Source organism: Ornithorhynchus anatinus, chromosome X1 (genome assembly GCF_004115215.2).
Source record: "Ornithorhynchus anatinus isolate Pmale09 chromosome X1, mOrnAna1.pri.v4, whole genome shotgun sequence".
NCBI classification, from domain to species: domain Eukaryota; kingdom Metazoa; phylum Chordata; class Mammalia; order Monotremata; family Ornithorhynchidae; genus Ornithorhynchus; species Ornithorhynchus anatinus.
Genome location: NC_041749.1, coordinates 95,702,975 through 95,728,924, shown reverse-complemented (window position 1 = coordinate 95,728,924; position 25,950 = coordinate 95,702,975). Strand labels below are relative to the sequence as shown.

Below are 25,950 nucleotides of genomic sequence, written 5' to 3'. Positions count from 1 at the left end.
CCCAGATTGTGAAATAAATTATGATTGTGTTGAAATTCATAATTGCAAGCAACCATATTCAAACCTGAACTTGGACCCATGATTTGGAGGGCTATCTGTCTATACTGAGCCAATATGAAGTTAGATTGTCCATTCACAATTTCAATTTTCATGAAAATCTTTTTCAAAAACAACTTTTTGGCTTTGTGCAAATGGATCTACTCCTAACCGAATTTAGACCCTTAAGGGTTGTGATCATTAGCTGAACATTTACTACTGATGAAAATTTAAGTAGCTTAAATCTTTTCTACAAATTACGAGGTCATTTAAAAATAAATTGGGCTCATTTTAATCTAATTCCTAATGTACAACTATCTTGGGAGTTATTTTCAGCTCCGTTTGTTGCAGCTTGCAATTATCAAGCTTTTTTTAAAGAAAAGAAAAATAAAAAGACTATATTTAATGTGAATTACCAATGATCTTTTAGAGCATCCCATATTTAAACTAAGTAATGGGAGAAATGAAAAATAAAATGAAGTATCAAAGAGATTTAGCAAAGCATGGCAAAAATGAAAAGAAAAGATAAAAATTATACTCAGAATGATAATCTTGTATATCACTTGGATCCTGGAAGTATAAGGGGTCCCAAAATAGGAAGCCCTTTTCAAAGTGCTGATTCAATCACCCTCAGCAGTTGCAATCCATGCTACAGAACTATCGTTTGGAATATTTCTGATATGAAAAAGGACCATAATTCATTTTTTCATTTATTTAATGAACTACTCTGAGGTCGTTGATTAAATAAGGGAGAGCTGGTTTGACTCATAGTACCAAATTACAAATTCAGAATTAATTTCTTACTATCTTAAGTACTGTATAGTACACTGAAGTAGGAATTATAGTAAAATTGTTTCATCAGCTAAAATTAAAGCACCTATTTCTAGTAGGGATATTGGTAGGATAACTCAGTCACCAGTCCCCCTTCTTCCTTACTTTCCTGATTTCCTACTAAGACCAGGCCCCCACACTTCGCTTCTCTAATGCCAACCTACTCACTGTACCTCTGTGTTGTCTATCCCGCCTCCGACTTCTTGCCCACATACTGTTTCTGGCCTGGAGCGCCCTCCCTTTCCATATCTGAAAGACAATCCCTCTCCCCACGTTTAAAGCCTTATTTGAAAGTACGTCTCCTCCAAGAGGCTTTCCCCAACTAAGCCCTCATTGACTCTTCCCCCACTCCCTTCTGCATCACCCTGGCACATGGATTCACCACTCCCTCAGCCCTACAGCACTTTTGTACATATCTGTAATTCATTTATATCAATGTCTATATCCCCCTCTAGACTGTAAGCTTGTTGTGGGCAGGCAACGTGACTACCAACTCTGTTACACTGTACTTTTCCAAGTGCTTCGTACTGGGCTCTATGGACAGTAAGCGCTCAGTAAACAAAATTGATTGATTGATCGATTAATTGATGACTGGTTGCTAAAACGGAAATGGTTGAATTTGTCAAGATGAGAAATGGATATTTTTCCTTTAAGATTTCATTAGCAAGTGCCATTCAGTTTCTTTGCTGGTTTTGAATTTTAATGATAACCCCTGAGACTCCACCCTCACCCTGAATTTAGAATCCTGAAGGAGCTATACTTTCAAAATACTAGGTTGTTTTATTATTGCCAATCACATTATCATTCTATAAAGTGACAATGGCAATGATTAAAATGATTGGCCTACATAAATTAAAACAGGTTTCCAAGTACATCATCTTTTATACGGTTGTAAGTCATGTAAGATCATTTACTTTGAAGAGCTCAGATGTCTCTCATTTGGTTGTTTAAGAAGTTTTTGAGTTGGGCATGATCTATTTTTTTGGTCTCATCTGCAATTGGCTCTTGGGGATCCTGAGAAAGTGGCCAGATGAAAGGATTTCCAAATGGAATGGGAGTGGGGTCTTAGGCCTGGGGCTTCAAACAGGAGAACTCAAGGAGGAAGGGGGAAAAAGAGGAAGGGAAAAGGAAAAAGTAGGAAAAGGGAAGAATGAAAAGGAGATAGAAGAGAAAATGGGAGACATAGGGCTGGGGGTATTTACCTACTACTACTAATATTAATAATCATGGTATTTGTTAAGTACTTACAAAGTGCTGAGCACTTGGGTACATACAGGATATTCAGATCAGGCACAGTCCCTCTTCCACATGGGGCTTACAATCCAGGAGTGAGAACAGGCATTGAATCCCCATTTTATAGATGAGGAAACCGAGGTCCAGAGAAGTGAAGTAACTTGCACAAGGTTGCACAGCAGACAAGTGGCAGAACCAGGCGTAGAGTCCAGGTCTCCTGACTCCCAGTTCTGTGCTGTTTCCACTAAACTGCTGACCTCTTTCTTCTCCTCCGCTACTGGAGTCTTAAACTTTTCCCAGGGTGAGGCCGCTGTGGCCCACTGTAGCTACCCACTACTGTCACTTCTTGCCACTCCCAGATGTCACTATTCAATGCTCCTAGGGGCTGATGCTTCCAGCCACTGCCACTCTTAGCCACTCCCTGGTCCCAGTAGCTCTGACTGAGTTGGGCAAAGTTGGCAATCATCAGGACATGGAATTGATTGTGAGAAGTTTTCAAGGGGATGGGGAAGTAGTGGAGGGCAACATGAAGAGGAGGTGGGCAGTGTTAGTGGCACTTAGTGGCAAGTGGCTAGTGGCAAGAGACAGATCTAGAAAATGTGGTGGCCAAAGAACCAGCAGGATTTAACAGTTAGATAGAATGTGAACACTGAAAGGCTGCACTTATCTTTTCTGTGCCTCAGTTTCCTCATCTGTAAAATAGAGATTAAATTCCCCCTCCCGCTTAGATTGTGAGCCCCACTTGGGACAGAGACTGCTTCTGATCTGATTGTATTATATCTATCCCAGTGCTTAATACAATGCTTGGCATATAGTAAGCGTTTAAGAAATACCACTAGTATTAGGAATCAAGAATAACACCTAGATTGCAGGATTCTGGAATTGGTCTCCTTGACTCCAGAATTTGCTTCCTTCAATCCTTCTTCACTCCTTCCTTCTTGAAAGCAGCATGAGTTAGTGGAGAGAGCACACTCGCAAGTCAGAGGACCTGGGTTCTAATCCCATCTCTACCACTTATCTGCTCTGTGATTTAGGGCAAGGCACTCCACAGTGCACAAGTTTCCTCATCTGTAAAATGGTTATTAACTCCTACTCCCTCTACGTAGACTGTAATCCCCATGTGGGGCAGGGACTGTGTCCAACCTGAAATATCTTGTATCTTCCCCAGTGCTTAGAACAGTGCTTGGCACATAGTAAATGCTTAAAAGCACTATGACCATTAAAGAAACACTACCATCTATATTGTACATTGTTGCACAGACCATCTTTCTAAAATGACACTCAGCGCACAACTCTCCCTCTTCAAAAAATGGCAGTGGCTACCCATTTCTTGGCTCCTCAAGCAGAAACTCCATATCACTGGCATTGAGCCTCTCCACTAGCCATCTCCATCTTATACAATAATCAATCAATCATAATTATTGAGTGCTTATTATGTACAGAACACTAAACTAATCACAACATTACCTGCTCACAATGTTAGATTTCTTCACCTGCTATGTCCTAGAAGTAGCAGTAGTCATAGTGGTAACAATTATTGAGTGTCTGCTATTGAAGAGAGGGAGTAGGCGAAATGAGGATTTCCAAATGGAATGGTAGTGGGGTCTTGAGGCCTGGGGCCTCAAGAATGGGAAAAATCTCTTGGAAGAAATGTAATTTTAATAAGACTTTGAAAGCGAGGAGAGTGATCATTTGTAGGATATGAAGAGGGAGGGCATTCCAGGCCAGAGGCAGGACATGGGTGAGTGGTTAGCACCAAGAAAGATGACATCGAAGTACATTGAGAAGGCTGGCATTAATGGAGTGAAGTATGTGGGTTGAGTTGTAGTAGGAAATCAGTGAGGTAAGGTGATTGAGTGCTTTAAAGCTTATGATAAGGAGTTTCTGTTTGCTGCAGAGGTAGATGGGCAACCACTGGAGGTTCTTGAGGAGTGGGGAAACGTGGACTGAATGATTTTATGGGAAAATAATAATAATAATAATTGTGGTATTTGTTAAGCACTTACTATGGGCTAGGCACTGTAATAAGTGCTGGAGTGGATACAAGAAAATCAAGTTGGACACAGTCCCTGTCCCACGTGGGGCTCACAGTCTCAATCCCCATTTTGCAGATGAGGGAACTAAGGCACAGAGAAGTGAAGTGACTTGCCCAGGGTCACACAGCAGACAAGTGGCAGAGCTGGGATTAGAACCCATGACCTTCTGACCCCCAGGCCCATGCTCTATCCACTATGTCATGTGCTTCTGAGCAATATAGTAAAGTATAGACCGGAGTGGGGAGAAACAGGAGGCAAGAAGGTCAGCAAGAAAGCTGATGCTGTAGTCAAGGTGGGATAGGATAATGTAGCAGTTTGGATGGAGAGGAAAGGGCAGATTTTAGTGATGTGTGAAGGTTGAACCAACGGGATTTGGTGACAGATTGAATGTGTGGGTTGAATGAGAGAGATGAGGGATCTGCAAGATGGAGTCAAAATATGCTTCAGAGCCACTGGATTCTTACAGTTTAAAGGCAATGAACATCTTCATTGTGCATTTGTACAAGCAGTATTTATTTTGATTACTCTAAGTATTTTATGTCCCTTTTTCCCATTAGAGTGTAAATTCACTGTGGACCAGGAATGTGTCACTTGCTTGGTTTGTACTATTCAAACACTTAGTAAAGTACATTGCACCCAGTGCCCACAAAATCAGTTCTATTAGTACTACTTCAAAAGTCACTGAGGCAGTGGTCCAGGAATTGGTTTATGCAGATGACTATGCTCTGGAGGCACAATCTCAAGAAGAGATGAAAATGATTATGTACAGTCAGCACTGCAGGGGACTGACATTAAATCTAAATAAAATGGAGGTTATTTACCAATCCAGACCTGAGCAACTCTACATATGAGCAAGGATTTTCACGGACAAACAGAACTTAAAGGTCTCACTGAATTCTGCTACCTTAGCAGAATGCTGTCTAGTGATGCATGGATAAGGAGATAGAAAGTAGAATGAAAAAGTCCAGCATAGCTAAAGCAGACTGCAAAACTGAGTGTGGTGACAGCAGAGCAACCAATTCATTGCTAACTTCATAGTCTAGCAATAACATTTATTAAGTATCTGTTGTGTGCAGTGAGCTATATTAAGCACTTGGGAGGTCAGATAATTGCCCTCCCCCACTTCAAGACCTTATTGAAGCACATCTCCTCCAAGAAGCCTTCCCTGACTAAGCCCTCCTCTCCTCTTCTCCCACTCCCTTCTGAGCCACTCTTACTAGCTCCTTCATTCATCCTCCCTCCCATCCCCACAGCATATATGTATATCTGTATATATCTGTAATTTATCTATCTATTTATTTATTTATATTAATATCTGTCTCCCCCTCTAGACCTTGAACTCATTGTGGACAGGAATGTGTCTGTTGTTATATTGTACTCTCCCAAGTGCTTAGTCCACTGCTTTGCACACAGTAAGAGTTCAATAATATGATTGAATGAATGAATGAATGAACTTGGGAGAAGACAATACGAGTTCATAGACATGATCTCTGCCCTTATGATGATGATGGTACTTGTTAAGTGCTTACTATGTCCCAAGCACTGTTCTAGGCACTGGGGTAGATTCGAGGTAATCAGGTTGTCCCAGGTGGAGTTCACAGTCTGAATCTCCATTTTACAGATGAGGTAACTGAGGCACAGAGAAGTTAAGTGACTTGTCCAAAGTCACACAACTGACAAGTGGTGGAGCCACTTAGAACCCATGACTTCTGACTCCCAAGCCCGTGCTCTATCCACTAAGTCCCATTGCTTCTCATGTAATTGGCCCTTCATTTATGAAAATGTTGCTACTGCCAGTAATATCCTATTTGTGCCCATGGATGTGGCTAAACCTGTGCCCAACATACTCCACTGCCTGCATCGTGTGTGGATAAGAAAGCATTTGTCTTCAAAGTGTGTTTGTGGATTGCCAGACCTTGTATCTGTTGGAGACTGTGCTATGCCATTTATTTTGTTCTTCTTGTCTGAGTAGGTCCTCTTTCAGTTCCCCCTCAGCAGCCCCCTGGGAATCTTGCAGTACTATCAAGGCACTCTCTCTCGTCCTCTAGGGCACTTTCAGCTCTAACCTGACCAATTATACTAGCCTCAGTTGTTTAAGGGTCTTGGTGAACTTCTCAGAGAAGCTGACCCTAACCCTAAAACTAATTTAGCTGCTCTGATGGCATCCAATGCTTTAGTCAGGACTATGAAGAGAGTATAGGGGTCTCAGCATATACACCAAACTTCTGAATTCTCTTGGGCTGCTATGTCACACTGTGATCTGAAACCCCTTTGGTATACAGCTGGTCCAACGTTAACTGTATTCTTCTACAGCCTAACCAGAAAGATTCAGTTTAGAATCTTGCTAGCAATGGAGCACAGTGAGATTACCCAGTAATTTCCACATTCATTGCTCTCTCCTTTCTTCTTGAAGATTTGAAGTCTTGTGACATTCCTCAGTAATCTTTATATTAAGGAAATGCTCGCACAGACACCTGAGGAGTTGGTTTGCTCCTGTGCTGTAGATTTCTGCAGGAATGAAGTCAAATTCAGGTGATTTACCATATTTCGTGACTTTTTTTTGAATGGTATTTGTTAAGCACTTACTATGTGTCAGTCAATCATATTTATTGAGTGCAGAGTGTGTGCAGAGCCCTGTACTAAGTGCTTGGGAGAGTAACAAGATAACAATATAACTGACACATTCCCTGCCCAGAACGAGTTTACACTGTTCTAAGCTCTGGGGTAGATACAAGATAACCAGGTTGGTCACAGTCCCTATCCCACAGGCTCACAGTCTAAGTAGACTTTGACTCTATAATTCAGTCATTCATTCAATCACATTTATTGAGCACTTACTGTGTGCAGAGGATGAGCCCATCATTGGGTAGGGATTGTCTCTATTAGTTGCTGAATTGTACTTTCCAAGCACTTAGTACAGTGCTCAGCACACAGTAAGTGCTCAATAAATATGATTGAATGAATGAAAGTGCAATAGAGCAATGAAGAGAGACAATCCCTGCCAACAGTGAGCTCACAGTCCAGAAGGGGGGAGACAGACATCAATACAAGTAAACAGGCATCAATATGAATAAATAAAATTACAGATATATACAAAAGTGTGGAGATGGGGGAAGAGCAAAGGGAGCAAGTCAGGGTGACACGAAAGGGAATGGAAGATGAGAAAAAGTGGGGTTTAGTCTTGGAAGGCCTCTTGGAGGAGATGCACTTTCAGCAGGGCTTTGGAAGCGGAGAGAGTGATTACCTGGCGAATTTGAGGAGAGAGGGCATTCCAGGCCAGAGGTAGGACGTGGGCCAGGGGTTGGCAGTGAGACAGGTGAGGTCGAGGAACAGTAAGAAGGTTAGCACCAGAGGAGCAAAGTGTGCGGGCTGGGTTGTAGAAGGATAGAAGGGAGGTAAAATAAGAGGGGTCAAGGTGATAGAGAGCTTTAAAGCCAATAGTGAGGAGTTTTTATTTGATAAGGAGGTGGAAAGGCAAACACTGGAGATTTTTGAGGAGGGGGGTGACATGCTCTGAGCATTTCTGTAGAAAGATAATCTGGGTACTTTACTTTAAAAGGTACTTTACTCAAAAGTCCAAGCTAAGGCCAAGGCCCTTAACACTGGGGCTGGTTTCTGGGCCCCAAGGGGCCTTGTCCTCAAGGAACACATGAAGAGGTTATAGTTGTAGAGGTCTTGGCATCTTCACACAATTCCCTCTTTGTGTTTGATGAGAGTGGTTCTATCAGTTTTTCCAATAGGGTGCCTTAGTGGTGTATATGGGGTCACATAGCTTCTATAACAATGCATACAAGCCTTTAGTTTGATGGTGGTCAGCATGTCCCTGGTTCTCGTTGGCTTGGGCATCACATGACTTGTCACTCATGTTTTGTAGCTCGAGTCGTACTTCCTTTCCCAGGACTTTGTAAGTGTCCTTTGATTATGATCTTGAGGAGTTACAAGGCATTGTTGATACATTTCTTGCTTTGCTGCCTGTAACATTTTAATCTGAAGCAGTGAAGGATGGTAAGCACACTTTCCAACCTTTAAACAAGCGCCCTTAGACATTTGACAATGTGGAAGGCAGCATGCGTAACAAAAAAGTCATGGAACTGGGAGTCAGAAGACCAAAGTTCTAATCCCAGCTGTGCCACGGGTCTGCTGTGTGATTTGGGAAGCAGTACGGCATAGTGGATAGATCACGGGCCTGGGAGTCGGAAGGTCATGAGTTCTAAACCTGGCTCTGCCACTTATCTGTTATGTGACCCTGGGCCAGTCACTTCACTTCTCCATGCCTCAGTTACCTCATCTGTCAAATGGGGATTGAAATTGTGAGTCCTACATGGGACAGGGACTGTGTCCAACTTGATTTGCTTATATTGCCCCCAACACTTAGTACAGTGCTTGGCACATAGTAAGTGCTTAAGAAATACCATCATTATGATTTTGTGCAAGTCATGTAATCTTTTTGGGCTTCAGTTTCCTCATCTCTAAAATGGGAAGAAGGTAGATGCTCTCATTACATTCTTAAATTATGAGCCCTTTGTGGAACAAGAACTGTCTCAGATTTGATTATCTTGTATCTTCCCCAGTGCTTGGCACTTAGTAAACTCTAAATGAATATTTCTGTTAAAATAACCAATCAATGGTATTTATTGATTGCTTATTGTGTACAGAGTGCTATAATAAAGTATATTTTCTACAGTGCTGAGGACAAAGTCCCAGAGCTACCTTCTGCAATCAGAATTGTCCTGCCGTACAGGGAGAACAAACAAGAGAAGCAGTGTGACCTAGAGAAGCAGCTTGGCCTAGTGGATAAAACAAAGGCCTGGGAGTTAGAAGGACCTGAGTTCCATTCCCAGCTCTGCCACTTGTCTGAGGTATGACCTTGGGCAAGTCACTTCACTTCTCTGTGCCTCATTTACCTCATTTTTCAATTGGGGATTAAGGGTGTGAGCCCCTGTGGGACATGGACTGTGTCTCACCCAGTGCTTAGTACAGCGCCTGACATATAGTAAGTGCTTAACAGATACCATTAAAAAAACCACAATCAGTCAGTCGATCAATGGTATTTATTGAGCACATACTATATGCAGAACCCGATACTAAACTCTTGGGAAAGTACAATGCAACAGAATTAGCAGATCTGTTCCCTGCTTACAGTCCCAAATGAAAAAGCAGCAGCAGCATATGGTTCAGAATGATTAGAAGCAAACTGCATAGTCAACATCTGACCACTGCATCACACAGGGCATGGTATAAAAAGTTGGAGAAAAGGCAGATGTCTAACTTAGCTATATTTCTTGCCCAGCAATTACTAAACAAGAGAGTACAAAGGAAAAGGTTATTTGGGATAGTTCTCTGGCTTGCATGTCCAATGGCGACACTTATGAGAGGAATCTTTTTTATCATTTTATCATTTTTAAGGTTGCTTTTAATTCCATTCTATTATGCAGTTAGGCCAAAAATATGGAGCAGTTTGGAAATAGTTTTCTGCAGGACTGAAAATTGATGCATCTTCTGCACACGATAATTTCTAATTTCAAGTACTTGATGACAATTTTTCTCTTCCATTTTGAGATGGCTAGAAGTGTTGTGAATGTTGAATTTTTTGTGGAGCGGGAGACAGATGCACTGCAAATGTGGATTTTGGGTAAGCAGTTTCCGTAGCAACAATAACCACCTGAAAGTGTGGTTGTCTTCATCTTTTAGTATTTTGGATAGTACTGTGAAGAGATTTGGAGACAGGGAGTATATAAGTCCATAATAAACATAGAAGTATTGTTCATATACCAAAATGAGACTGAGAAATAAGAGGAGAATGTAAAGCCTGACCAACTTCTTAAAGTTCCAAACACTTTCTTATGTATATCAGACTGTTACAGAATTCCATGGCATAGTATGGAGCTGCTAGGCAGTAAATCCATAAATAGCAAGAAGACTTTCTCCAGCAGACACAGTAAATTACAATATTTTAAAATCTATGGGCTTTATTCATAAAGCTTTAATGTTTCTATTATGCTAAGACAAGTCTCTACTGTTTGGGGGGGGGGGGCATAAATCAGAGCAACAGCACATATTGCTTCATTTTGGTATTCCGATCATCCCAAACGCAATTCTCTCACTTCGCACCATGCATATTGGAGATTTGCCAGTTCCAAAGGATAATGAAAGCCCAAACCTTTCCAGCATAATTCTCTTCTAATTTTAATGTGGGGCTGTCAAATCAATCAGTGGTCTTTATTGAGCAATTCCAGCATGCAGAGAGCACTGTACTAAGCGCTTGGAAAAGTACAATAAAGTTGGTAGACATGTTCTCTGCCCACGAGGAGCTGGAATAGAACTCAAGTTTACCCCAAGTCCTGCACTCGGGGGAGCCTTGCCTTCTGGACCTGCACTGTGTTTCTAAGAGCTGGTAGTGGGAGGAGCATCAGGGGACAGAAGAGAGGCAATTGGTGCTGTGTCTGGGGGCTGGTTTTGGTGCCCATCCGAGGGGAGAAGAGGGAGCCTCAGGATGGGGGCCGGTGGCCAAGCATGAAATTGGCATCTCGGGTTGTGTCTGTTTGGTGGAGAGAGGCAGCGCCATGGAGATAGACTAGGTCAGCCCATGTGAAGGGGAGGGGGCTGGTGATTACACCCAGGGCCTGAATCCCTCTGGAACATAGGATTTGAAACTGAAGCACTTAGTAGAGTGCTCTGCACACAGTAAGTGCTCAGTAAGTACGATTCATTGATTGAAGGAGTGATGATGTGCGAATAAGGTGGACTGGGGTTTGAACAGGGCTTTTGACAGCTGTGAACTTAGGATCTCCACCATTCTCCATCACATTCTTGGATGCACTCGTTCCTTCATGGGTAGGGAGCTCTTGGGAAGTAGAGGTTCTCATGGGGACCGGTGGAGAAAGATCCCAAGTCGTCCTTTGGTAGCCAGGGCAGGGATTTGGGTCATATTTGTGATTGTGATGGTTTTCTTCACTCGATGCATATCTACTCTGGAGTTTAAAACATTGACCAATTCACTTGCAATTTTTTACCAACCCTTCCTTTTCATAGGGCTACCCTGAGAATGAAATAAATGTATGCAATAGTCTTTGCCTAGTAAAAACTGTTCATCACTCTGGAAGTGTAAGTGAATGACCATTTCAGCGTCCTTATATGAGGACCAGGAAGCTTCAAGAATTAAAATATCTGTTTATGCTGTTGGTGGTCTAACTTTCTTTCCACCATGAAGCAGGTTTTGTTTCATATGTTTTAAATAGCCACTGTTGAGTTACCATTTTAGCACGGCATTCTTCCCACTTTTGAAAGTCCAGTTTACTCAGGTTGCTCAACCTTCTACAAAATTACAACCACATTCATTGCTTTTTCTTCTTCAAGGTGTCTCTACCAAGCCTTCAATAAAATAAATTAAAAAATACAACCCTGTTTTCAAAACCCAATTTGTGGGGAATGCCAAGAGGACCTGTGTGTAACATTTTGAGCTATACCCTAGGATTTAAATGTTCTGAAATGTCTTGAGCTATATGATTGGTTTCTGAGTTCACAGAAGTCACTGAAATTTGGGGAACATTTACCTACCTAGGCATAATGTGGATTTGTGACAGATCAAATATGTTTGATCTATTGTACTCGGCCAAGTGCTTAGTGCAGAGCCCTGCAGTGCTTAATAAATACCATAGATTGAAAATCATAGTAATGATAGGAGAATTCATATAATGTTTTCAGATATTTGAATATGCATATATATATATAGCATTAACATTCTTTCTCCATCATCGGCCTTTTCAACCACATCCATGCATGGTCAGTAACACCATCTTTAAATAGCAATGATAGCTGTATATTTATATATCTTCTAGTTATGGTCCAATGTACATTCACTTCTAGTTTTGGGGCATTATTTCAACACAGTAACTGTTCACTCTGATATCTCCAGTTTGTATTCTGAATTACAGCTATTTGTGTTTAAAGACCACATGAGTCTTTCGAGCAGGGATTTATTTGTCTAATGTACTACAATGTGTACCCAGGTAGGGTAATGTTAGTAATATTGTATAGCTTTTAATACTCAGTTCAGACCGCCAGAAGTCCTCTAAAGTCCCATTCATTTGTCCTGGATTTCAGGTTCTTTGTGTATGATATATTTATTCATTGTATAATTCTCATGGAACAAAATATATAATTTACAAGGCTGTTGGATTTCTGAAATGCCGTAAGCTTTCTTTTTGTAAATATGGAAATAGTAGGGTAGGTTGAGTTGTCCTCTGCATTTTGCATCCATCATGATATGTTTACTTTTTTGCCAAGCCCAGAATACTCTTTTCTATACAGGTTATTCTAGCCCATTGCATTGTATAACAAAACATTGATGCTTTGAATTGCATTATGTGAAACAGTTCCTCACTATAATTTCCATGATTGATATAACTGGTGGCAATCAGACTTAAGATGCAAGCTAAATTGAGCACTCCGTATTTGGGTTGGGTTATATTTTTAACCCATTATAGATAAGAAAATTGGTTATTTTAGAGCCACTGGAGGGCAGTATAGTGATACACATGCATCACTGTGACAGGTTTATTTACGGGCAAATGCTTTGTGTTGAACTTAAGTTTAGAACTTTAAGCATTTAAGTCCTCCAGCGTGCAGTTTTCTAGATTGTGTTCACTTTGTAAATTGAAATATGACTGGATGTATATGTGGCAAAATGAGAATTTCCATTATTTCCAAAATAATGAAAGGTTTAATTAATCCTATTTATTGAGAGTATACTGTGTGCAGAGCACTGTACTAAGAGCTTGGGAGAGTACAGTATAACACACTTGGTAGACATGTTCCCTGCTCACAATAGAGGAGTTTATGAATATATGAATATTATAGAATATTCATGAAACTTCCATACTGAGTTCACCAATGGCTGATTATGAATGGGGTCATCTCTGAAGACAAGTCCCTCTCTGCTAGTTCAGTTTGTTTTCCTATAATGCCAGATTGTGTTCTTGAAATACCCCATGTTTCCTCAAACTCGAGTTGTAGAAATTATGCTGTGTCTGATACCTCGTGCATACCCACGACTGTTTCTTCTGACACTGCATTGCATCACATCTATCCCGACAGAGGCATGTTCTAGGAAGATTGTCCCCTAATGCATGACTCCCAGCGTGGACTGCATTACTTCAGCTGTTGCAGATGGTACTCCCGGGCCTCTCTATCCACCAGGCTGCTGTGTGAATCTACCACAGCTCCCATAGTGGGACACATAGTGGCTCTCCATGCCCTCAACATCCTCCTCTAGAGGACTGCCATACTGCCTCCCTGGGATCCTGCAGCAGCTCTCCTCTGAATCACTGAGGAACCTCCATCCCGACCTGCCCTGCACCACCCCAGCAGGACAGAGAGAAGCAGATGTGGCCTAGCACAACCTCCACAGCTTTACTATTTCACTGTAAATGTAATTTGATGGTATAGTTTATAAAAGTACACTATTAAGAATTTGCCTTAAATATTCTGAATCATGGGAGCCTCAGAATTTCCATGCTTTTGTGTTATGAAATTGCCTGTAGTTTGGGATACATTGATTTTGTATTCATTTGACTTTCTGTGACTTTCCCTTCTCTTTCTCACTATGCCACGTTGCTTCTGCTCCTGGTGCAATTCCTCTCACCTGCCCCTTGTCTGGCACACTCACCTGGAGCAGTCTGGTCACTTTCCTATATTTGTTGCTGCTGCCAGAATTGCCCATTGCACGATTCTGGGAGTCAGAAGCACTGACAGCCCCAACCACCCTCCCTATCTCAGAAGCCCGTAACCTTGACGTTATCAATAATAATAATAAAGATTATGGTATTTTTAAGTACTTATTATGTAGTAGTAGGCTGGGGTGGTTCTAAGTGCTGGGGTGGATACAAGATAATCGGGTTGGGCACAGCCCTTGTCCCATGCGGGGCTCATAGTCTTAATCCCCATTTTACATGATGGAACTGAGGCACAGAGAAGTGAAGTGACTTGCCCAAGGTCACCCAGCAGACAAGTGGCAGAACTTGGATTAGGACCCATGACCTTCTAATTCCCAGGCCCATGCTCTATCCACTAGACCATGCTCCTTGACACTTCTCTCTCATTCAACCCTCATATTAAATCTATCACTATGTCTTGTCGGTTCAACCTTCACAACATCACTAAAATCTGCCCCTTCTTCTGCATTCAAACTGCTACAATGTTAATCCAAGCATTTATCATATCCTTCATTGATTCCTGTATCAGACTCCTTGCTGACCTCCCTGCCTCCTGTCTCTACCCGCTCCAGTCCATACTTCACTCTGCCATCTGGATCATTTTTCTATAAAAACATTCAGTCCATGTTTCCCCACTCCTCAAGAAGCTCCAGTGGTTACTCAGTCACCTCTGCATCAAACAGAAACTCCTTACCATTGGCTTTAAAACACTCAATCACCTTGTCCCCTCCTACCTTACCTTTCTACTTTCCTATTACAACCCAGCCCGCACACTTCGCTTCTCTAATGCCACCCTACTCAATGTACCTCGATCTGATCTATCAAACTGCCGACCTCTCACCCACATCTCAAATACCCTCTCTCTCCATATCCGACTGACAATTACTCTTTCTACCTTCAGAGTCCCCTATCAGGGTCACACCTGGAGAGTTTCCAGTACTCTATCAGTCTCAACTATGGGAGGGAGAATGAAGCAGAGGCATAGCCATTCCATTCCTAGTTTGGACAGTGTCTAGTGAATGGAAGGCAATCTGCTACAAGTCAAAGCCCACCTGTGCTGGGCAGCAGCAGCATGGGAGAGAGTCAAGGGTGGATACTGAAGTTAACTGAGCAGAAGGAGGCAATGGTAAACCACTTCCATATTTTTTCCAAGAAAACTCTTTGGATGCACTATAGAATGATTGCAGAGAGCGATGTGACCATGGTGTCGCTATGGGTTGGAGATGACTCAACAGCAAAAGACAAGACCTTCAGAGCCTTATTCAAGGCACATCTTTTCCAAGAGACCTTCCCTGGAAAAGCCCTCAGTTCCTCTTTTCCCAGTCCCTTCTGTGTCACTCTGATTTGCTCCATTTATTCACCCTTCTCTCAGCCCAACAGCACTTATTTACATATCCTTAATTTATTTGTTTATATTAATGTCTGTCTCCCCCTCCTGACTATGAGTTCCTTGTGGTCAGGAAATATGTTTACCAACTCTGTTATATTGTAGCTTCCCAAGTGCTTAGTACAGTGCTCTGCACACAGTAAACACTCAATGAATATGATTGACAGATAAATTGGGTGCTAATCCTGGCACCAAAACTTAATTTAATTTTTTTAATGATGGGATTTGTTAAGCACTTACTATGTGCCATGCACTGTACTAAGGGCTGGGGTGGGTACAAGCAAATCGACTTGGACAGAGATCCTGTCCCACGTGGGGCTCGCAGTCTCAATCCCCATTTTACAGATGAGGTAAGTGAGGCCCAGAGAAGTGAAGTGACTTACCCAAGGTCACACAGAAGGCGAGTGGCCGATCTGGGATTAGAACTCATGACCTTCTGAGTCCCAGGCCCGGACTGTAGCCACTACATCATGCTGCTTCCCTTGTCTGCTAGGTGACCTTTGGTAAATCACTTAACTTCCCTTTGCCTCAGTTACTTCATCTGTAAAATGGGGATTTAAACTGTGAGCCCATGTGGACAAGGGCTATGTCCAACCTGATTAGCTTTTATCTACCTCACCTCTTAGTACAGTGCATGGCACATAGTAAGTGCTTAACAAATACCATAAAAAGTCTCTCCAGCATAACTGGGGAAACTGACCAGACATTTTTTCCAATGAGTCAATGGATTGCCTAAGAAAAAGCAAACATCTATTCTTTATTCCTCCTATCGCAGCTCTCCTTTTTTTTCATAGTACAGTGCTCTGTGCATAATTTATGAATGAATATTCAGCAAGAATGAATCTTCTGTTGGACATAAAGTTGGTGAAGACATTTTGGTGAAGTAAGAATCTGATATGCAGTACCAGCCTAAACAAAAGGAAAACAAATGGTAAACAGAAAAGTCAAAGGAGGAAACAGAAGGCCAGGGCCAAATGATGATTAATTAAAGATGGGGTTTAACAGTACTGAAAGCAAGAGAGGGAGGTGAGTTCTACAAATATTGAGGAGGAAAAATCAACAGAATTTGGACAGGGTTGAGAAATGAACAGGCTATGCGTTTTTAACCTGGTTCTATTTCCAGTAAAGTGACCAATTGATTTGCCAGTTTGTGGGAACTTTGAGTGGAGTAAAATCTTTTGATTTCAATGGTGAATACTGAGGTAGAGGGTAGAGGGAGTTATCTTACAAGTTTAAGAAACCTCCATAGTCGAGATTTCTGATTCAGTCAACATGTTGCTTTGCTGTTAATGAATACAACAATAGAATCTCGTGCTTGACCTGCTTTTCAGAAACAATTGAATTGAGAATGTGTTTAGGGTATCAGCCTGGTGAAACAAAAGTAAGACTTTGGGATCTAAACAGTGACAGAATAGTACCCTCATCACCTTAATTTATGAGCCGTCAGGACATAGAAAGCTGTTTTACTTAAAAAAAAAAAAGACACTCTTTAGTTTTGAACGTAAAACCTTGGATGTGGTTTCTGTAGTTAAACACCAAAGTGTAATTGTCAGTCTTATGTGGGACCACCACCAATATCAATAAAAATGGAACCTATTTCAAATTACCTGTTAAAACACGCTTTCTCCCCCTCTAGACCGTAAGCTCCTTGATGGCAGGGAATGTGTCTACTAGCTGTGTTGTACTGCACTCTCCCAAGTGCTTAGTACAGTGCTCTGCATACAATAAGCATCAATAAATACCATTGATTGATTTTCCTGATACCTATAACAATTGCTGAAAAGGAAATTATTGTTTTCAGTACCATCTTTGAGAGAAGCTCCACAAGGTGGTATTTTCTATAGTTTAATACAACCAAATTTTTGAAACACTGATCAGTTACTTGTTATATGAAACACACACAATTCCAATTGTTGTTTGAAGACTATGAAATTCAGGCTACCTTGATAACAGTGCCACTGGAGTAATGGCTCCAATAGCTGGTTAATAATATATCTAGCAGCTGGTAACACCTTGTGCTGCAAGTATAATTGTTAGCATAGGGAATCCATGAGCCTGCCAATAATAATATTTTCTGGGCAAGTATGAATGTGGGAGAGGGCACCATTTATCCCAGAGACTCACTGATATAGGAATTGCCTAGTGATTTCTTCATCTTTCAAGGCAACAAATCTGCCTGGTCTGATGAAACAGCAACTGCTAACAGCACGTAGTAAATCTTGCACCAATTTGTGCCAGTAGAGATCATGAATAAAACATCATCCAGTTGAAACTTAAATGTACATTTAGTTGGGGGAATATAATTAAAGTAGCAAAGTTTGAACTGATGCAGGTAAATAGGTTGCTTTATTGTCTACAAGTAATGGGTGGGGCTTATGGAGTGCATTTTAGATACTCAGAAGGGATAGTAACTTAGATGGTGTTGCACATCAACTGCAACTTGGGTTTTGAAATGACCCAGAAAATATAGAACCCAAATTGCTCTTACCCAGCAGCTCTATTTCTCTGACCCAAGTGGTGACCTAGCCTAGCTATGTTTAGCTTACAGATGTTGATAAAAATCAAAATAGAGTTCCCAGTCATATGGCTGATCTTATAAGCAGTTATAAAGTTGAAATTAATTGGTAGATAATCAACTGATTTAATGAGCTGTTTTTTTAAAACCTTTGATGCACTATTAGATGTTATGGCATTTGTGATTAAGTTTGACAGATGATTTGTCTCTAGGCTTCATGGCTATGGTGATTACCAGAGATGCCTATGTGAATTAGAATCTTGTTGTGTGGGTGCCTCCCACCATTCTGTTGCTATCTGCAAATTCCAGAGTTGTTCAGAATCAACAGCATTTGCAGCATGACCTGCTGGAAAGTGTCTGGGCCTGGGAGTCGGAGGGCCTGTGTTCTAATCACAGCTCTGCCACTTCCCTGCTGTGTGACCTTGGGAGAGTCACTTTACTTCTCTGTACCTCGGTTTCCTCATCTGTAAAATGGAAATTCGATACCTGTTCTCTCTTCTACTTAAGACTGTGAACTCCCATGTGGGACAGAGATTTTGTCCTCTGACCTGATTATTTCATATCTATCCCAGTGCTTAGTACACTGCTTGGCATGTAGTAAACACTTAATAAATATCATATCACAGTTAATATTATTATTTTTGAGCATCTACTGTGTGTAAAGGCCCACACTAGGGATTTATAGAACAGAAAGAAGAAGTGAAAGATGTTATCTCTGTTCTCAAGGAGCTTCCAATCTTGTGGACTTGAGTGATTGTTTACACAAGGTAAACATTTCCAATTGTGCTATTTAGCACTAAATGTTTTCCCCTCTTTTGCATATCTTTATAGACTACAAGAATACTTGTTAAAGTCAGGGCCAGTCATAGAGAACAACACACTGTCCTAACTTTTATCTCTTTGATCTAGTGTCTTTAATTTAGCTCTTTGATCTGGAAGTCCACTGTGGGACTCACAATCCTCTCCACAAGCAAGCGAAACTTCATGATCCCATGGAAAGAAAATTGTTCTGGGAGTCAGGGGACCTGGGTTCTAATTCTGACTCCACCAGGGGCCTGCTTTGTGACCTTGGGTAAGTCACTTAACATGTCCAAAACTGAGCTCCTTATCTTCCCTCCCAAGCCCTGTCCTCTTCCTGACTTCCCTGTCACTGTGGATGGTACGACCATCCTTCCCGTCTCTCAAGCCCACCACCTTGGTGTCATCCTTGATTCAGCTCTCTCATTCACCCCATACATCCAATCTGTCACCAGTGCCTGCTGGTCTCACCTTTATAATTTCACCAAGTTCCGCGCTTTCCTCTCCATCCAAACGGCTATCTTACTGGTACAGGCTCTCATAATATCCCGGCTGGATTATCGTGTCAGCCTTCTCTCTGATCTCCCTTCCTTCTGTCTCTCCCCACTCCAGTCTATTCTTCATTCCGCTGCCCAGATCATCTTCCTGCAGAAACGCTCTGGGCATGTCACTCCCCTCCTTAAAATCCACCAGTGGTTACCTATCAACCTCTGCACGAAACAAAAACTTCTCACTCTGGGTTTCAAGGGTCTCCATCACCTTGCTCCCTCCTACCTCTCCTACCTTCTCTCTTTCTACTGCCCAATCCGCACACTCCACTCCTCTGCTGCTCACCTTCTCACCGTCCCCCGTTCACGCCTATTCCTCCATTGACCCCTGGCCCACGTCCTCCCGCTGTCCTGGAATGCCCTCCCTCCTCACCTTCGCCAAACTAACTCTCTTCCCCTCTTCAAAGCCCTACTAAGAGCTCACCTCCTCCAAGAGGCCTTCCGAGACTGAGCTTCCCCTTTTCCCTCTGCTCCCTCTGCTCCCTCTCTACCCCTCTTCACCTCCCCTCAGCTAAGCACCCTTTCCCCCCCCTTTCCCTCTGCTCCTCCCCCCTCCCTTCCCCTCCCCTCAGCACTGTGCTCATTTGTATATATTTTTATTACACTATTTATTTTGTTAATGAGGTGTACATCCCCTTGATTCTATTTACGGTGATTAAATTGTCTTGTTTTTGTCCGTCTGTCTCCCCCAATTAGACTTTAAGCCCGTCACTGGGCAGGGATTGTTTCTATCTGTTACTGAATTGTACATTCCAAGTGCTTAGTACAGTTCTCTGCACACAGTAAGTGCTCAATAAATACTATTGAATGAATGAATGAATGAACTTAACTTCTCTGAACCTGTTTCCTCATCTGTAAGATACTTGTTCTCCCTCCAACTTAGACTGCATTGTGACCATCCTTTTTATCTTGTATCTACCCCAGTGCTTAGTACAGAAAAATAATACCACTATTATTTCTAGGGTCTTCAGATTGTTATTTTTTTCTTCAGTTTCATGGCAAGACACCCACAAAGAAAGGTCATCATCACTTGCTGCTAGCGAACTGTTTTGGTTGGAACTAACCTCAGTAGGAAATGGCAAGATGGTATGAAATACAGATGTAACATTTCATGGCTTGTAGTGTATTGAGCTCTCCTAATATAAATGATGCACATAATCACATAGATTATTCTTACCATTATTCTTATAATTCTTATAAGAATATAATTATTCTTATATTTATGTGCCATTGTGTGGATCCAGATAAGATTCACTCTTAGTCTGTGCAGATATGGGGTGAATAAAGGGTACAAATCCAAGAACAAGGGTGATGCAGAAAGGAGTGGTAGAAAAGAAAATGCCATGGGGAAGGCCTCTGGAAGGAAATGTGATTTTAATAAGGCTTTGAAGGTGGGGACAGTGATCATTTGTCAGATATGAAGGGGTAGGGAGTTCTGCGAAGAGGCAGGACATTGGCGAGGGGTCAGCAGAGAGATAGACAAGATAGAGGTACAGTAGATAGGTTGGCATTTGAGGAGTGAAGTGAGCAGCCTGGGTTGCAATAGGAAATCAGGGGGGTAAGGTAGGAGGGGGAAAGGTAATCGTGTGCTTTAAAGCCAATAGTAAGGAGTTTCTGTTTGCGAAAGTAGATGGACAGCCATTGGAGGTTCTCGTGGAGTAGGGAAAAGTCTACTGAGCAGTTTTGTAGAAAAACGATCCAAGAGCCAAGTATGAACTGAAGTGTGGAGAGAGAGGAAGCAGGGAGTTCAATACAGATGCTGATGCTGTAATCAAGGAGGGATAGGATAAATGCTTGGATTAATGTGATAGAAGTTTGGATAGAGATGAAAGGGTGGATTTTAGCAATGTTGTGAAGGTTGAACCAACAGGTTTTGATGTCAGATTGAATCTGTGGGTTGAGTGAGAGAGAGGAGTTGAGGATGATGCTGTGGTTATGGGTTTGTGAGATAGGGAGGATGGTGGTGCTGTCTATAGTGATGGGAAAGTCATGGGGAGGACAGGATTTTGGTGGGAAGATGAGGAGTTCTGTTTTGGACATGTCAAGTTTGAGGTCACAGGCAGGTGGAAATATGAGACTGCAAAGAAGGAGAAAGATCAGGGCTGGAGATGTACCCACCCTCAGCCCCACAGCACTTACGTACATATCCATAATGTATTGATTTACATTAACTTCTACCTTCCCCTCTAGATTGTGAGCTCATTGTGGGCAGGGAAATGTGTGTACCAGCTCTCTTATATTGTACTTCCCCAAGCACTTGTTACAGTGCTCTGTATACAGTGAGCGCTCAATAAATATGATTGAATGAATGAATCAATGAGGTAACTGAGACAGAGAAGTGAAGTGATTTGCCCAAGGTCACACAGAAGACAAGTGGTGGAGTCGGGATTAAAACCCATGACCTTATGACTCCCAGGTCCATGCTTTATTCGTTACACCAAGCTGCTTCTCTCATCATGTTTTTGGTTGCCCAATTTCAACTCACCACATAGCAGTCATTTGGATACCTTGCTATTATCCATTCTCCTCATTTGTCCCACCTAATGAAGCTGACTTGCCATGGGAATAGTTTTGATGCTGAAAGATTAACTTCATTCCATGACTTCAGTTTATTTAGGTTCCTGAGGATTATTATCATTAATTAAAGAAAGATAAAAATAAATCTTGAAAATAAGGTAGAATTTTAAGTTACAATTGAACATTAACCAGTCGGGATGAGGTCACATTATCACCTTCACATAAGGGGAAAGGCAGTATAGAATAAAATAATTGAATGTTCTTCATTTATTTGTCAGCTAGTCGAGGGCAGAGATAAGATATTATATTTTTCTGATGTTTCTTAAGTCCTTAATACAGGGCTCTGCACACAGCTACACCTCACAAAATGCTGTTGCTGCTGACACTGCAAATGATCCCTCCATGCCCTGAGCAGTTCTCCTGGAACAGATAGCATGTCTGAATCTAATCGTAATTCAGTGCAGGTTCATTCCAGTAAATCTAGACTGTGAGCTTCTATGAAGAACCCTGAATACACTTGACATGACCTAAACTATGGAGAAGGCAATTAGCTGCCCCAATATTATTCAACAGCATTTAAGCACTTATCTTGTGCCAAGCACACAATTAGGTGAGTGGGGAACTTCCCCCGCTGCCCATCCACCTCACACCTACCTCCCTTCTGCCTCTCCTAGTCCTGGGGGAGGGTGACAGCTGCTGGCCAGGGCCGAGGCTACTGGCCTGCACAACCATTTGCGGCCAGGGCTCTGTGCAGGAGACACAGTTCGAGGAGGGGAGCAAGAGTTAAAAGAGCCCCTGTTCCCCTTTTCTTTCCTCTCCCCTTTAGACTGTAAGCTTCTTAGGGGCAGGGAATGTGTCTACCACCTCTGTTATATTGTTATATTGTAATCTTCCAAGTGCTTAGTACAATGCTTTGCACACAGTGAGCACTCAATAAATACCACTGATGGATTGATATCAGAGAAGCAAAAGACAGGAACCCTACCCTTAAGGAGCTGCCATGTACACAACAGATATGAATTGGCAAATATACTTAAGACTGAAAAAATAGCTTTAAATATTATAAACACAAGTGAATAACCCCATCTCTATTAAACAGGTGACTGATGGGATAGCATGACCAGGAAGGGAGGATTAATCTAAGAATGGCCTCTAGAGTTGGTGACCTCTAGGACTTTGAAAAGAGGAGGATATAAGTTGGTGAAGGTGAGAGAAAGGGTGGTTCAGACAGAGCGAAAGGTGTTAGCAGTGGGTTGGAAATGTGAGAGTTGAGAGTGAAGGGCAGTTAGGGGATTTGCTTATGAGGAGGAAAGAGGCTGAGTTGGAATACTGTAGGGGAAGAGAGAGCTAGGTGAGACAGAGCCAAGTGATGGAGAGCCTAGAAGTTTTTTTTTTTTTAATGGTATTTTTTAAGCTTGTGCCAGGCATCGAACTAAACACTGGGGTACATACAAGAGCATCAAGTTGGACAACAGTCCATATCCCACATGGGGCTCATGAAATTAATCCCCATTTTACAGGTGAGGTAATTGAGGCCCAGAGAAGTGAAGTGACTTGTCCTAGGTCACCCAGCAGGCAAGTGGCTGAGCTGGGACTAGATCCCAGGTCCTTCTAACTCCCTGTCCTGTCCTCTATCCACTAGGCTATGCTGTTTCCCTAGAAGTTGGTATTAGGGGATGTTGTTTCTTGCAGGAAGCCTTTGAACATTTTTGAATGGGGGAGTGAAGTGCTCCCATTTTCATTTTAAAGTGATATTTTCAACTCTATCTAAAATAGACTGATGAAGGACGAGGCTGATAGGCTGATAGGAAGACTGATAGAGGTTGCCTCACAAGTCCAGCTGCAAGGTGATCACCAGGATGGTGATTGTGAGAGTGGAGAGGAAGGAGAAGAGCTATGGAATACTGTACTAAAACAGGAAGAACAAGCAGGATTTAATGACAGGCTGAATCTGAGGGTTAAAAGATAGTGAAGAGTCAGAGATGACACTGCAGTTGTGAGTCTATAGGACAGAGAGGGTGATAGACAGATCAGCAAGTTAGGAAGAGAATGTTAAGGAAGGCAGATGAGGAGTTCAGTTTTCTAAATATTAAGCTAGAAATACCCACTATGCATCGAAATGTATGTCAGGAGGAAATATGAGATGAGAGATGAAAGGTCATCAGAAGATAGAGAGGTGACACCAGTAAGTGAATGCTTTTGTCATGAAAATGAGTATAGAGTAAGATGTCCTACTTTTGAGAGTAATAGTACCTTCATGGTTCAATCATTTGTTGCCCATAGTAGTCTCTTTATGCAAGGGAGAAAAATACATTTTAGAGGCTTTTATGATTAAAAGGCAATTATTGTGAGTATTAATCATTTCTATTTCTGAAATTAATCTGGTTTTATAACAAAATAGGCATAAACCTAGTACCTTGTGATTATCACTGAAATAAAAACAAACACCTCATGTTTAATTAAAAGGGAGAGTGGGTGAGAGAGATCGGTGTTTTTATGTTTGGTCACAGAAGTCTTTCACAGTATGATTTATGTAACATATGTTACAGGTATAAATTCACCAGGGTGTGTGAAAAGAGTATGACTTGCTAATCTATGACTCCCTCTACATTTGATAGGCTTTCGGGAGCCTTTGTTGAAATTCCTCCAATTAGAGTATTGTTTTAATAGCCACAACTCCTGCCCGCTCCTCTGACTGATTTTCCCCAGGCAGGATCTGATTGATGTAAAAATCTGCCTGTCGAATGGTTGCCACAGTGAGAATGGTAGGAAAATCTGCCTTTTGAGTGATTCAGTCAGCTCCTCCAGCCTGTAGAGCCACTCGTCGGATTGAGTGAATCAGGCCAGCTCTGAATGGTGTGTAGGTCTGCCTGTTGATTGCCTGCCATATCTGATTGGCCAGGGTCACAACCCCCTCTGTATTAAGATACGAGTAGAGGGAAAATGGGGATGTTGAAGGCTAGACCTGCTAGGCTGATGGAAATGATCCCGCTCAGATCCCATATTCAAAATAACAAAGGGGACTATGTAACTCCTGCTCCCCAAAAACCTCTGTACCAGCCACTTAAAATCAAGAGTATTTAGTAAACTTATGCTTATTGACGTGCTTGGGAGAGAACAGTAGAGATAGTTCACTGTAAGATCATTGTAGGCAGGGAACATGTCTGCTAACTCTGATGTATTATACTTTCCCAAGCTCTTAGTACCGTTCTCTGCACAGAGCATTCAATAAATACCATTGATAGTAGGCATGATTCTGACTTTCTAGGAGCCTGATATATATTGGGGGAGTTCTAAAAATTTCCGAAGGCAGCTGCCATGTCCTCTGCTCCATGCTGCAAAAGAGAGAGCAGGAGGGTGGCTGCTGGGGCATCCTAGCAGGGGAAGGGGCTTTCTATATCCTCTGCTGCTCACTTCCTCCCTCCATCCTAGTGACTCATCCCCAGTCCATCCATTCATTTTGGACTCAATCCCCAGCCATGTAATGTAGTTTTCTGTGAAAACCTCCTTGGGACAATTTCCATGATTATGGATCTCTCCTCCGATTGTTTAGATGGGAAAGGACTCTGTGAAGCCCCATGTGGGACCAGGACTATGTCTAACCTAATTCTCTTGCATCTACCCTAATCACTTAGTCCACTGGACTATAGTAAACAGTTGGGAAGGAAGGACACCCTTCTAGACTGTAAGCTCGTTGTGGGCTGGGAACGTGCCTACCAACTCTGTCGCATTGGAATCTCCCAAGCACTTAGGGAAGTGCTTGATGCACAGTAAATACTTAATAAATACCACTGATGAAGTAACATGTTCCCTGTCCAGGTGGAGTTTATACTGTATTAGAAGAGGCCGACTTAAAAGTATTGACAGTATTTTGGGCAAGTTTGGCAGCACACAAGAGGATGAGATCTGCACTCACATTCAAAACACCTTGTCTGTATGGCCTCAGCAGAACAAAAACTGCTATTGTAATCACCCAGTTGTTGGATTGAATGATGAGGCTGAAAATATTTTTGCCACCAAAAAATGTGAATTTGGGGATTTTTCTTCAAAAGGGTGCTTGTTTTGCTCTGCAAAGCTTTGCTCATTGATGTAAATATGTGGTATTCTAAATAATCAGTGGTATTTATTGAGCACTTATCGGGTGCAGAGCACTGCACTTAAGCACTTTGGAGAATATGACAGAGTAGCTCAACACAGTCTTTGCCCTAGTATGAGATTGTGGATGATTAGTATACATTCCAAAAAAAAGAACAAAGCATGAAAAGCTATTTGAGAACTGTCCTAATCAGTTGTGCTATCACATAATTATTCATTTTCATTTGCCCCAACTTATTGA

At 41.9% G+C, this 25,950-nt stretch overlaps 1 non-coding gene across 1 annotated transcript; it reads left to right on the top strand.

The window, feature by feature from the left end:
* Window positions 1–14,753: 14,753 nt before the first annotated feature.
* On the top strand, window positions 14,754–14,891 carry LOC114806765. The gene has a single exon (XR_003754827.1). It is a non-coding gene; the product is annotated as a small nucleolar RNA SNORA7 (small nucleolar RNA).
* Window positions 14,892–25,950: the final 11,059 nt, after the last annotated feature.